The sequence below is a fragment of the Malus sylvestris genome, chromosome 5 (assembly GCF_916048215.2).
Source record: "Malus sylvestris chromosome 5, drMalSylv7.2, whole genome shotgun sequence".
Taxonomy (NCBI): Eukaryota; Viridiplantae; Streptophyta; class Magnoliopsida; order Rosales; family Rosaceae; genus Malus; species Malus sylvestris.
In genome coordinates this window covers 3403323-3418180 of record NC_062264.1, presented here as the reverse complement: position 1 = coordinate 3418180, position 14858 = coordinate 3403323, and the positions used below count along the sequence as shown (strand labels likewise).

General features: G+C 38.2%; 1 pseudogene; it reads left to right on the top strand.

Annotated features, from left to right (window-relative positions):
* Positions 1-3039: 3039 nt before the first annotated feature.
* On the top strand, positions 3040-10564 carry LOC126623247 (TMV resistance protein N-like; annotated as a pseudogene).
* Positions 10565-14858: the final 4294 nt, after the last annotated feature.

Sequence of the window (14858 nt, the reverse complement as noted above, 5' to 3'; positions counted from 1 at the left end):
TCCAAGGTTGATTTCGGCTAACTCCAGCGAAGTTTTTCGAAGCCACCATAACCATCTTGAAGCTCTTATTCCCCTCTACAAGACCCACTCAAGAACCACCTTGGTTAACCCTTGTACGTGGCGGTTCGAGGCCACAAAACCCGATGAAAACCAATGGTGTTCCGGCCACCCTTTTCATTTTTTCGACGAATAGGCAAAGCAATGGCCGATACCACCACTTGGGCTTTGTAGCCCATCATCCCAGGAGAAAATCACGACCAGCCTTGACCCCGTTGGAGCACCAAGGAAGAAGAATCGAAGTTCACCCAAGTATAGGGTTACCGACGGGTTTTAACAAAATTGAAGCTCTTCCTGGCCTATTTGGCCTAGGTCACAGTTTCCGGTGACCTCCGCCACTTTCGAGGCGTTTTCCGGCTAAATCACGGCGAGATAGCCATCGTGTAAGGTTGCCCAGAAATTCGGCGAGTTACCAGTTTTCCCTTGGACAACCATCTTTCAGAACATTTTCCAGCCAGCATTTGGACTCCAAGTTGGTGCCGATCGCTCGGGACGCCGCGATGGTTGTGCTAGGAAGTTGTAGCATGGACTCCAGGTGAGTGGATCTTTCCTTTCTCATCTTATGTTTCATGATTGATAATTCTATAAATGTTTTTAAATAAAACTGAGAAGCTTATGCCATAACATATATATATTTATATGTTATAAAATACTGTAAGATGGTTGAGTTAGATTTCATTGTGATCTATCCATATGCGTATTACTATAAATTATTATTGTGAACTACGAATGACTTGATCCCTGTTTAGGGTACATAGGCAGTCTAACGAGACATTAGATGCAGCCATATAAGAAATGAGATTAAATATCCGAGACCATAGCCTTGTTTAAGGAATTGAGCAATATGTGTGGGCTTTTGGTTTTAAGTATATATGTATACACTTCATATTTTCCCAGAAATATGTTTAAATGAGATTATGCCTTGAATGCCATGCATATAAGTTTATAATTCGTATATGAATTGGTATATGATGCATTATATATAATTATGTTGCTGTGAACGCTCTGAAGTGCAAAGGTGAACGTAGGACATTCAGGTAAGTTTAGGTAAGTTCAGGTAAGTTTAAGTAAATTCAAGTAAGTATACGATATTAGCATGATTGATAAGATATATGATGAGATATGAATATGTCGTATAGGTCACTAGAGGTGACTCTGACTTACATGCTAGCCATGATTGATGAGATATGTGATGAGATATGAATATATCATATAGGTCACTAGAGGTGACTCTGATTTACATGCTAGCCATGATTGATGAGATATGTGATGAGGTATGAATATGTCGTATAGGTAACTAGAGGTGACTCCGACTTGCGTACTATTATGAGATATTAATCGCATGATTATTTGATATTATTGTTGAGGTGCTGTGTTATGGTACATTATGATTTCTCTGAAAATTATACAGGTGTTGTAACGAGGGATTACATGTGTTATATGTTTTCTATTAGTAATTTACTTACATGGCCACTTACCCTTGTCTTGTCTTCACCCTACAAGTATTATTAGCTAAGTTTTATTATCACCAAAGACTCGCGGCGATTCTTAGTATTAGAGACTATTTTGAGGGTACGATTCTTATATCATTTTTCTGTACTTGCTTATGTTCTATCATCATGTGTGAAGTGAGTTCATTCCCGCTCACCAGAGCACTCTGGTATTTAGGCACTTTTAGGTTTGAATTTATTCATAATTTTCTACACCATCACACTTTATGGCTTCGTCACCTTCCAGGTGTCGGCCAGCACAACTTGATTCGGAGTTCTAGTGGACATTCCGGGTCGGGGTGTGTCACGAGTAATCTTCAACTCATATCCAGACTTTTCATTCACGAACATGTGTTCGTCACATGATTATTTATTTCTTGTCGTTACATGTAAGGGGATTGAAAACTGTTCATTGATATTATTTAGTTCAAATTAATTCTCGCAAATGCATCAAGAGTGAGCTTCCTTGAAATTTCATAACTATTAAGTTAAGTCTTCTTTCATAACTATTACTCGTTATTTTTTTAGTCTTTGTTTTGGCTCTGTATACAACTGTTTATTTATTTATAGAGATACTTTCGTTCTCAACTGATCAATTAATTAATCGTTTCTTTACTTTCTTGGTTTGTTCATGCAATTTAAATATTATTTGATTATCCTAATAATTAAAGAGAGGAGCGTAGACCATTGGCGAAAGAGACATAATTTTCTTTGGTAAAGCTAATAAAGGGTTTGCTGTTCTCGATTATGTGTCTCTTCTACTTCTCCTCCGTAATTTTTTAACACGTCTTCCTTCAAATAATTTTGAATTTAACAATGTTTTTTTTTTTTTATGGATTGAATTTTTTTTTTCAAAGCTGCGGCATATATTTCATAAGGGTAATGCAAGACTAAATTTGTATACTAAGTTTTCACACTAAATAATATGTTATTAATAGGAATAAGCATGTTTATCAATATTTAAGTAATAAATTAATCATTGATTTCCATATCCGTTAGTTTCTAAAACTTTGTCTTAACCTCACAATAGGCTATTAATAATGTGAATCGAATTATCCTTCGGCGAAAAATTAACTTATAAACGAAGATGAATACCATAAGACCTCTCAATAATGTGGATAGATATTGCTGGCATGTACTGACCACTTGGGTTAATGTGATGCAAGTGACAATAAAAAATTATTTTATTTGGATTTTAAAAAAGGAAAACTAATGAAAAGGGCTTGAAAACTTTGAGTTTTAATGATAAGGACAAAATAAAGGGTAAAATGAATAGTACCAGGATTGACTTTTTAGTGTAAAAATGTGGTTTTTCGTTAAAGTGAACAGTACCAGGTGCTTTTCGTTAAAATTCCCTTTTAAAAATCCCTTATTTTATTCCATCAACTCACACACGTCACTATCACTCTCTCTTTTCCCTTTCTTTAGCTGGTTCTCCCAGACTCCCTCTATATCTCTCTCTCTCTCTCTCTCTCTCTCTGACACACACACACGACACTTCCCTCACATTTCTCTAGCTTTCTCACACCTCACTCCCTCTCTTTTCTTTTTCCCTCATTTCAACCGACTCCCTCTCTCGACCCACTCAACTTTCTCTCATCTCTCAACTCTCAACTCTCAACTCTCTCACGTAGCTCTCCCCCACTGTCAACTCTCTCTTCCTCTCGGTTATATGTCAAGTCCCCACCATGCCACCTTTAAGGCTCCATAAACACCTCCAAAACTCTCCGAAAATTACTTAGGGACTCTCCACAATTCCTTGGTCGTACCACACTCAGAGGAAAACGGAAGTTTCCGTTTCGTATCTTGACGGAACCCGACGAAGAAAACCATCTCTGGCTCGGTAAGCTTCGATTTCTTCACTTTCTGAACTTTCCTCAAGTTGTTCAAACGATTCCTTGACATGGATGTGGCTTTTGGACGTATCATTTAGCTTTTTCCTTATGCACCATGTTTTCCGGCGAGTTGTAGGTTTTTCCAAGCTAAACCCAACGAAACCTTGTTGTTGTGGTTGAGTTTAAAGGTGTAGGATGACTTCCCACTACCCTTAGGCCCACGGGTTTTTGCTTGCATGCCCAAATCCACTTCGAAACCGACGAAAACGGAGAACTCCAACTCGGGCCGTCACTTTCAGGTCATTTCTGATGATCTCTGACCAACTTTTGACCTTGAAATAGGCATAATCTTATTCATCTCGTCCTAAGCTTCGTTTTGATATATTATGGGCAAAATTTGGTTGTGAAATGGTTCTGAACGGAGCGTTTGAATCCTCCCAAAAAATTCCGACGAAAATCTGCAAAAAATAGAGACCCAAACCCATAACCCGGATCCGCAAGACCGATCCGGATCCATTTCTAAAATTGAAGGGAATATTCTCTTAGAATATTCCATTAACTCTGTTAACTTTAACAGAATATTCATTCTGATGAGGGAATATTTTGTTAAAATTGTTGACTTTTTCAAAATTTTCTCAGAAACCGTCTCTTAGGTTAATTTCGACGCCCTGAGTGTTTTTGACATCCATTTAATGAAATTTTATGGTTTTAACGTAGTTGACCACTGGTAATTCGTATCCACTTATTCGAACGGTTACAATTTCGCAAGTATCTGTGAGTAGGTCTTTTCGTTTTTACACACACACATATATATATATATATATATATATATATATATATATATATATATATATGTATATGTGTGTGTGTGCGATTTTTCTCAACAATTGTTTTTATATATTATGATGTGATATGCTATGTTTTTAGCTTTACAAATAAACCTTTCATACACTTTATGTTTTTAATATCATTTGTGAGCATAAACTTGTGACATGACATCCTTTCATCTTATTTGCTCATTATTACATGTTTGCATGATATATCTTAGTTATTTATATTGTCCTGGGCCAAGGACCGGCTTCTTGTGTAGTTCACATGCACCGTTTACATTCGCTTTGGATTCAAAGTTAAGTGTTAGCCTGTTCTTTTTTGTGATGTTTTGGACTCGTATGTGATGCGACTAGCGTAGCTCACGTGATGTAGTACTAGAATGTAAAACCTACACCCAACCTGTTCCATTGCTGAATATTTCTGCAATGGACTTGTGTGCTTACATAAATTAATGAGCATTGATTTCTTATAATAATGAATTGAGATTTGACGTTGAGATATCTTGTTGTTGTGCCTACATCCTTTAGTTCACTTGTGTTGTAGGGTACATATTACATACTATTATTATAATGTTTATGGGAACCATATACTTGTTTTACAACGAGGGGTTACACTTTTCGAAAAGGTTTTACAAAACTTTATTTTTAGGCTCACACCCTTGTTTTTTGCCCTTCCAGGATTTTAGTGGTAGAGGTTTCATGACGACAAGGATTGTTGGTAAAAACTGTTATGTATGAAACTTCTCCTTTCGATATAAATGTCCTTACTCTTCTTTTACTGCAATTTATCTATGCTCTGACATCACTTGTGTGATGAGTTCAATCCTTCTTACATGCGCTATCTAAATTAGTCACTTTTAGATTTTAATTTATTCACATTTTCCGCATCGCCGATCGCTTGAGTCTATAGGCTACCCTTCCTATCCGCTTCTCTACAAGGTCTACTTTCTTCTTCCTTCAGACCGGGCCAAGCCATTGGGTTGTTTAAGTAGGTTGGGCTAGGTTTGGCTTTTGGAGTTATCTCCAAGAAGGGTCGTCGCTCCCTTCATACGCCTTGTTGCTTCATTTAAGTAGGTTATGACTTCGTCACCTTCCAAGTGTTGCCTAGCACATCGCGATTTGGGTGTCTAAGTGAGCATTCTGGGTTGGGGTGTGTCATTCAGCCTCAACCAATTTCTCTCCATTATTTCATTGGTTGTTTTCGGTTTAAATTAATCCCACTAGTAAAAAATTGCTGCAGTCTTACCTAAGCCTGATAATTTTTGACACAACTCGTTAACTCGACACGAGACGACACAAAATTAATAGGTTTTTTGGTCGCCACGATAACGAACCGGGTAGTTATCGGGTAACCTGATAAGCATCTGTTAAGATAACAAGTCGGTCCAAGTATACACGTGGGTAACCCGTTACACGATAAAACAAATATAAATTTAATAATTTTAGGAGTGTGTTATCCATACACTTCTTTTTACTTTATACACACTTTTTTAATTTGCGATCGTCGTATTAATTGAATTAAAGAAAATCAAAGGACATAAATTGTGAATTAATTAAACAAGATCAAAGACATGTCGCTGTATTGGTAGTCAAGTTTTGTCTTTTCACTCTGGTCTTTGCCGGTTTCAGCTCTTTCTTGGTTATTTCCTCATTGACGTTAAGGTGGAAATTGTTTTGGCACCACATGCAATTGTTGTTGAGATTTGAGTAATTTTCCATAAATGGATACTTGGATTTCGAAGGGAGCAAGAAGAGCAGAGAAGGAAATAGCTAGAGAGAGAGAGAGGAATATTCACAACTGCAACATTCTAACCGTCGCAGAATGATTATGGCACATGGCAGTTACAAGGCATGTGAGCCATTGAAAACGAAAACTGATCTAAGACCCTACACTTGGCATATGAGCTCAAGCTATCTCAATAGAAATCAGTTACACAAAAGGACAAATAGAAAATCTACTAGGTAAATCATTTACTAACAAGAAATTAGTAAGCAATTTACTTTTCAACAACTGTTAAATATCCAGATTTGATAAACTTGGGTAAATCAAGATTCGAGATCTAAGCAGTGAGGTCAGAGAAAATTAATTAAAATTGGTGCAATTTTAAACAGATGCTCTAGTTCTCAATCATCAAATATTTAATCTTTTATTTACTTGCGCACTTTGACAAAAACGAAAACAACAAAAAACCTCTCTTCGTAGTCTGTTATAATTTAACTTTGCTTCATTAAGTTCTTGCAGATCGTGTGGAGTCACTTTCCAATGGCGTTGAGCACCCACAGGGCCTCTGCATCTCTTCTTTCATCTGAATCACCTCCTCTCGATGGAAGTACGATGTATTTTTGAGCTTCAGGGGTGCAGACACCCGCAAGGGTTTTGTCTCCCATTTATACCACGAATTGCAACGACATGGGATTACAACTTTCTTTGATGACCGAGAGCTTGAAGGAGGAGCAAGTATTCCTCTGGGGCTCCCATGTGCGATTAAAGAATCACATACTGCAGTCGTTCTCTCGCCAAACTATGCATCTTCCAAATGGTGCTTGGATGAACTTACAAATATTGTTCAATGCATGAAAGCCACCAACTCAATTCTCCCAGTCTTTTATGGTGTGAACCCCTCTGACGTAGGAAATCAAAGGGGGTCTTTTGCCGAAGCCTTTGCTGAGCATGACAAAAAGTTAATTAGTACTGAAGACAAAACGAAGGTGACCCAGTGGAAAGCTGATCTAAAACTAGTGTCCAAACTTTATGGGTGGCATTTGAGGAACTTTAAGTAAGCATGCATGAACGACTTCCCCATGTGTTATTTAAGTCAAACTTGATTGCTTCTTATACTCCCTGTTTGGTTGTTCTACTTTTCTTCCTTCCAGGTGTGAAAGAGAGCTGATTGAAGACATCGTTAAATGTGTGTGGAGGAAAGTGCAAGCTCCATTCACGATATCAGATTGCTCTCAGAGGTTAGTCGGAACTGACTCTGCACTTGAGCAACTGAGTTTTCTATTAGCTCATGATGCAAATGAGGTTCGCTTTATTGGGATAACAGGGATTGGTGGCGTAGGCAAGACAACCCTTGCTAAGCTAACTTTTGATAACCTTTTCCATCATTTTGAAGTTCACTGTTTTCTTGCCAATGTTAGAGAGGTTTGTGCAAGAGATCATACTCTAGTTGGTCTTCAAAAGAAACTTCTTTTCCCGATCTTAAGGGAAAAGATTGCAGAAATTTGGGATGAAGGGTGCGGAAGCATTTTCACTAAGAAGTGCTTGTGCAATAAGAAGGTTCTTCTTGTACTTGATGATGTGGATCAATTAAACCAACTAGAAGTACTAGCTGGAAATCGAGGTTGGTTTGGTATGGGAAGTAGAATTATTATTACAACTAGGAATGAACGTTTGCTAGTCCAACATGGTATATCAACATTATATAAGATGCAGGGATTGAATTATGGTGAAGCTCTTGAGCTCTTTAGTCTCAATGCCTTCAGAAAAGAACAACCCGAGGAAGATTTTTGGGAACTCTCTGAGCATTTCCTAAAATATGCCAAAGGCCTTCCATTAGCTCTTAAAACGTTGGGTTCTTTTTTGTACACGAGGGGTCAAGATTCATGGAAGAGTGAGTTGGATAATCTTCATAAAATTACTAAGCCAACAATTTTCAATTCACTCAAAATCAGTTATGACGGACTAGAGGAGATGGAGAAGAGAATTTTTCTCGATGTTGCTTGTTTCCACAAAGGGAAGTGCATCACGGAAGTAATACGAATACTAGATAGTTCTTTTGGAATTTCTAGTTGTATTATGTTATATATGCTAATTGAGAGATCCCTCGTAGACAAGGATTACAAAAACAGGATAGGGATGCATGATTTGATACAAGAAATGGCGTGGACAATTATTGGTCAAGAGTCTGAAGATCATGGTCTACGCAGTAGGTTGTGGCATCCCAATGACATTTTTCATGTTTTCATGAGTAATACGGTAAGGATGTCTGTAAAATTACCAAGTTTGTACAAAGATATGATTTCCTTTAGTATGATATTAGACTTAAGGAATTAATTTTTCCTTTATTCTTAATGTTAGGGGACAAGAGCAATTGAAGCCATATCCTTACGCTTGCCCCAGCCCAAAATAGAAGAAGTACGCCAGTGGAATTGTGAAACCTTCTCTAAGATGCATGGACTAAGGTTTCTGGAATTTGATAATTTGATCATTTCATCATGCCCCAAGTTTCTTCCATGTTCCTTGAGAGTTATGCATTGGAGTTGGTATCCTTCCAAATTTCTTCCAACAAGCTTTCACCCGTGTTTTCTTACTGAGCTTAAGATGCCTAGTAGCAAAATCGTTCGGCTTTGGGAGGGAAAAAAGGTAAGAATAGTACTATAGAATAAATGTTATTTTACAAAATGTTTTCTAACTTTATCAGTGCTGTGCAGGATTTGCCCAACTTGAAATATATTGATCTTACCTTCTCCTATAAATTGATGAGCACCCCAGATTTCAGTGGTCTTCCAAATCTTGAGAAGTTGTATCTTTGGGGTTGTAAGAATTTAGTTGAGATACACCCGTCTATTGCAGTCCTTAAGAGACTCAAAGTTTTGTGTCTTCATGGCTGTGAAAGGATTAAGAGACTCCCAAGTAAGGTAGAAATTGATTCTCTTGAATCTTTCGATCTTTCTTACTGCTCAAATGTGAAAAAGATTCCAGATTTTGGGGAGCAGATGAAGAATTTGTCCCAACTTTATGTAGTTGGGACTGCAATTGAGACAATACCTTCATCAATTGAACATTTGGTAGGCCTTACTGAATTGGACCTAAGGAGTTGCAAAAATCTCTTGAATCTTCCAAGTTCGATTTGTAATTTGAAGTCTCTTAGGTGTCTCAATGTGAATAGATGCTCAAAACTTGACCAATTCCCTGGGGACATGGAGTACTTAAAGACACTTTATTTAGGAATCACCATGAGAGAGCCACTTGTTGGTATGAAAAACCTTGAATATCTAGAAGTTGACGGAGCAGAATCGAATGCTAGATCAAGGGAAGGGTGGGGCCTTCTTCGCTTATTAGGACTTGGAAAGAGTCGTCTTGATCCTCCTTGTTGGGGATTGTTGTTGTCTTCTCTAAGTGGTTTATGCTCTTTGATAGAATTGGACCTAAGAGACTGTAATCTCTGTGAGGGAGATATCCCCGATGATATTGGCTGCTTGTCCGTTTTGAAAAAATTGTACATCAGTGGAAACAATTTCGTCAGCCTTCCCGAAAGCATTAGAGGTCTTTCTAAGCTTCAGCGTCTTAGGTTGGAGAGGTGCAAAAGCCTTCAAGTATTGCCACATCTTCCATCAAATATCAAATTACATGTAGATGCAGACAACTGTACTTCCTTAAAAAGGTTGTGTGATCCATCCAAGTTGAGCAGCTGTTTCGCCAATTTGTATGATTTTACTTTCAGTTCTGTGAATTGCATTACATTGGTTCAAGATGAAGGCTGGATTAATACAATCCTTTCAAGGATTCTTAAATTTGCCGCTGAGGTACTCTCTCTCTCTCTCTCTCTCTCTCTCTATATATATATATATATATTTATGTCTCTGTCTCTCTCTAATTATTAGTATGTTACAGGGACCCTGTCCAAGGTATGACACACAGATTGTAAGCCCTGGAAGTGAAATTCCAGAGTGGTTCAGCAATCAAAGTGTGGGGCATTCAGTAAATGTGGAGCTACCACTACCATCATGCAACAACTGGCTGGGGATTGCGTTTTGTGTTGTTTTTGAAGATCCTAAGCAAAACTTGGCAAATTCAGCTGCCCTTATTTGTCCTTATACTCTTCGCCAATATGATGAATTCCAGATCGGAGTTTTACCTTGTTTTCCCAATGTCACGAGTCGGCGCTGTAAAGTAGGGAGTCTTGTGTCGGAACACCTTTGGGTATTTTATTTGCCTTCTAAACTATGTCAAGCTGAGCAGATTTCATTCACAACGTTTTATGATTATGAACGCGAACCAGGCTTAAATGTAGTGAAGAAGTGTGGGGCCTGTTTGGTGTACGAGCAAGATTTGGAAGAGCTCACCCGAACACTAAAAATTTTGAAGCGAACACATGAATATTGTGACGAGGCGGCTCCGAGTGGACTTGAAAGTGGTAGCTTTGACCGCATAGAACAAATCCACAAAAGGCAGAAGGAAGGCTAATTGTTAGTAAGTCATCATCTTTATCCCAGTTGTACCTGCATAATAGCAGACGTTCAGTTCATTTTTCTGAGCTTCTTTCAATGTAAGACTATCGATTTATCTCAGTTGGTTGGCCATGCGGGCACCATAAACTTACGAATGTAAGACTATTGATTTATCTCATACTGGCTGTTTATGATCTCCCTGTCTCATGTGCTCGTCTTAAATATCTTGTTTGCTTTGCCCTCTTAGTGAAAAGACTCAATCTCATGAGCTTAAAAAGCAGTCTGTGGTGTGCAAAATGAAAATATGTCTGAAGATTAATAGTAACTATCAGTAAGTTAACTTCCCAAGGCCCCTTCCGCAAACCAAACAGACCCATACATCGTTATACATTATGTTAGAGAATTTGAGAACATGTCAAATTGTCAATCCTATTTAGGTTCTGTAGAAGGGCAATGAATACCCTGCTCTTGATTGTATATATCCTCAAAATGGAGTACTATTATTTCATGTTTCAAATGCTACTTAGGCTTCACTTTCATACGAAAATCGGAAACCCGTATCAATTGTGCACTTCTGATTTTAAACTCATTAACGCTTTCTTCTATGTTGGTGAACATAGAAGGTGCCCATGGAGAATGATAATGCTCGAGGCGGTGCCAATCTTAAGGAAAATCATGTCTTTAAAACACACTCCGAGGGATTCCACAAGATTCCGTCAACAACAATCTCTTAGCCTCTCTGTCACAAACTGCACTGAAAAACATACTCATAAATTTTGAGGTTACTTGTATGAGCTACTAGTCCTGCCAAAGTGGATTTTCGGAGTCAGATATTGTACATCATCAAGTTCAAGACTTGGCCGAACATCACAGCCAAACGGGATTTCTTCAGAGTCATCAGGAAAGACAGGCCAAAGGCACCCTTGGTTTTCTTGCTGGCAGCAGAGGAAGAGGCGTTTCACCTTTTAAGAATTCTTGCAGCTTCCTTCGCCATTGCCTCGTCACATGGTTTAGGTGCACACAAGCAAGTCCAGTGATCATATCAAACTTCTTTCAGTTCCGGAAGGTATAGTTGCCTTGCCTCTATGGCCATGATGGACCTATGCTTATATACCTGGACTAACTCATACCCTCGCAGCACTGCCCATGAAGTTAAATTGTGTCGCAAACAATCCACCGTAGTTGCAAACCCTACGGTAAAAGGATTGCACAGGCTACCGATCCCATCAGCCCTCTTAAACATTTCCTTTGTAAACCTTAACTGATGCCCCTTCCCTGACAACACTGTTTCGGTCAATTCCTCCCACTTGTCAAATCAATTCCACTTGAAACAACATCAACACGGGCAACAGAGACTGTTAATGTGTGTGTTGGATATGCTTCGATGGAGACTTGGTACAAATCTGGAAAAATACCAGAGAGTGACAGAGAATTGCAGAGAATGATGATGGAATTAATTTCTAGAAGTCCTCACACAATGCATGAGTTGTTTGTTACCGTTATACATGGAAGAGGAAGGGAGATCCGTCACTCATCAAACAGAAATACAATTTCAGCCCTTAATTGCTATCACCCTATGAGATGATGCCACTTGTCTTAATCTATCACTTAAGCTAGATACAAGAGAGAGCTGCCACATGGACTATGATCCAATGGTCTAGATTTAAACTAAAACAACTATTAAAATAAAGCATTTGAATTGTTTCTTTGGCTCCAAGTTTCGGCTGAAGGGGAGACAACTAATTTGTTGCATTACGAAGTCTACAGGTTTTACTTGTTGAGTACGCTTAGATTTTCATGTACGTCTGATGTTTTAGTGCCCATTACTTTAGTCTATAAGAGGGGAAATCGCACTATTCATATGAACAGTGTTTTGGATCACATTTCAGTTTATTTACAAGATGGCCACTCGGATGCTTTTAACTCACTTTCACTTAATTTACAAAATTGCCACTCAGGCTTAAAAACCTTTTTTTCAACCGTTGGCTGCATTTCATGTTTGAGTCGGCGAGAGAGAGGGGAGGGGGCATCATGCCTGACAAATTGGAGAGAGACAATCGCTCTCATTTTTGACTTGGAGACAGCTGGGTGTGCAGCTGGCGAGCGGAGAGAGGGGGACAGAGCGACCACAGAGGAAGGAGACACAGTGTTGGAAATGTGCCCTAAAGCCAATCATATGATGATACTTTACGGACATTTTACATGTTAAACTAATCTAGTTTAATATAAAGGGCAAAGATTATTGTTTGAGCCGTCTCATATAAATGTTATATGCTTAAACGATAAAGTCCAAGGAATATGTGATTGGAAGAATGTAATCTAATGAAGTTAGATTCATGAGACCATTCTTTCGTAGACACATCCTAAATGTTCCTGATCATAGGATTGCCAATTGGGCATTGACAGTCCGTCAAGATCGGTACGTGCTATGTCTTCTCTCAGGGAGAGTGACTAGTCTCGAGTCATTGGTGTGTGTGACATCAAGACAAGTACGTAGGTGCTCAGTAGAGAATGAGTTCACTGAACGCGATCAACGAAGAGTTCTCATACTCATGTCACATGAGAACTCATGTTTGGGATAATGCAAATTAGTCCTTTGACCTGAGGCATCACAGTTGTCTTGTGGTTAAGTCCTTGATCTTTGATTATGTCAATGTCACCCCATCGGGGTGTCCACGGCATCGTTGGGGTTAAGCCACTTAGTCATGGAGGCAAGTGAATGCGCAACAAGGGATCTCTAACCTTCAAACCGTTTGAGGGAGAATACTCTATGATATGATTTAGAATCTCTGGCCAGAGTATGAATGAGATTTAGAAAAGTCGTTCTAAATCACATTCAAGGAAATCATATAAGAACACGAATCACATTGGATAGTAGACATGAATAAATAAACTATCAAACCAAACAATGTGGTCAGGAGTATTAGATTAGAGAAAGACCGTATTGCATTTGTAATCCTAAACTGAATAGGTTCTTAACCTCTTCTGATTAGCTTGGGTAACCATGACATACGGCTAGGTGTTACTCATGGTTTGTGGAAGCCCTAAAAGTGTATTATCACTAAAGGGAGAATTGAAAGTAAGTTTCAATTCATAATCGATTTGAAAGAGTTTTGATCGCCCACTGCCTCGCTAAAAGGAACCTAATGGATCGTACACCGTATAAGGTGGAGATGGATGAAACAAACTAAATGAGTAAGAACAATTGAATAGTTTAATTATTTATGGCAAGGATTAATTAATATGTTAATTAATCAAACGAATAAGTTCGTTAAAGACCTCGGGATAGGTTTTGGACCTTAAGGCCCAATGGGCTTCGAACGTCAAGCCCATTGACTTAAGTTGTATGACAACTTAATGAATAATGATTCACTAAGACCCAAAAGCCCAAACAACCCCCCATGGCCGGCCATATAGAGAAAGGGTAGTGAACTTGCTTTAATTACAAGTTTGCCACTCAAATGAATAAAGGTATAAATATGACTTTATAGCCTTTTATTCAAAAAGGGTTTTGTTTTGGAGAAGATTGGAGAGAACATGTCTCTCCATTTCTCTCTAGAAAGGCCGGGCACCATGGAAGTTGTAGCTAGCCATCTATTCTTCCATGGTCACTCATTTATCATCCATGCTCTCCTTGGTGTAGATCCATCCAAATCCATGGATCTTAGATGCAAGGAATGAAGGCCCTATCTCTTGGGTGATTAACCTTTGTTTAAATACAAAGAGGAATCTACAAAGGTATATATTTCAACTCACTTTGTTTTGAGTTGTTTATTGGTTCACCAATCTACTAGGCTTTGAATTTCTTGGTTAATGTTTTGTTTTTAAGTGCATGCTAGCATGATTCCGCCTTTAATTGTTAATTGCATGCTTATTGATGTTGCTTAAAAGAACATGTTTTCACAAAATCTTCCTTCAAGTGGTATCAGAGCCTAGGTCTAGTAGTTGGTGAATCCTTTTGTGTTTTGTAGTTCATAGTTTGTGATTTAAAAGTTGTAATTGTTACAAGCTTTATTCTTGTTTCTTTGAATGTAAATTTTGCTAGAAAATTTGCCATCTCAAATGTTGTAGATGTAGTTCATATGAGCATGAATATTGGAGCTAAAATTTGGTGCCATGCTTTTGGGAATTTTCGGCCAAATACAAAGGGTATTTTTTTGGGTTCTTGTTTGACTTGTTAAAAGTGTTTTAAAGTGACTTTTGGAACCCCTATGTACCCTAGTTTGGTTAGATGTTATTTCCCTTAAGTTTGAATGTTTTTGGGAATGTTTTTGGGTGAAAAATGTTCATGGAAAATTTTGAGTTTTTTTCATGAGTGTTCTTCATTGTTCTTGACATTTTTGCCAAGAACAAAAAGGTTTGTGTTTTGATTCAAAGTTTTGGTTAATTTCATAAAGTCTTTGTTTTGTGTTGGTTGATGTGAATTTTCTATCACCAAAACATTTATTTTGAAAGGTGATAGAAATTGTGAT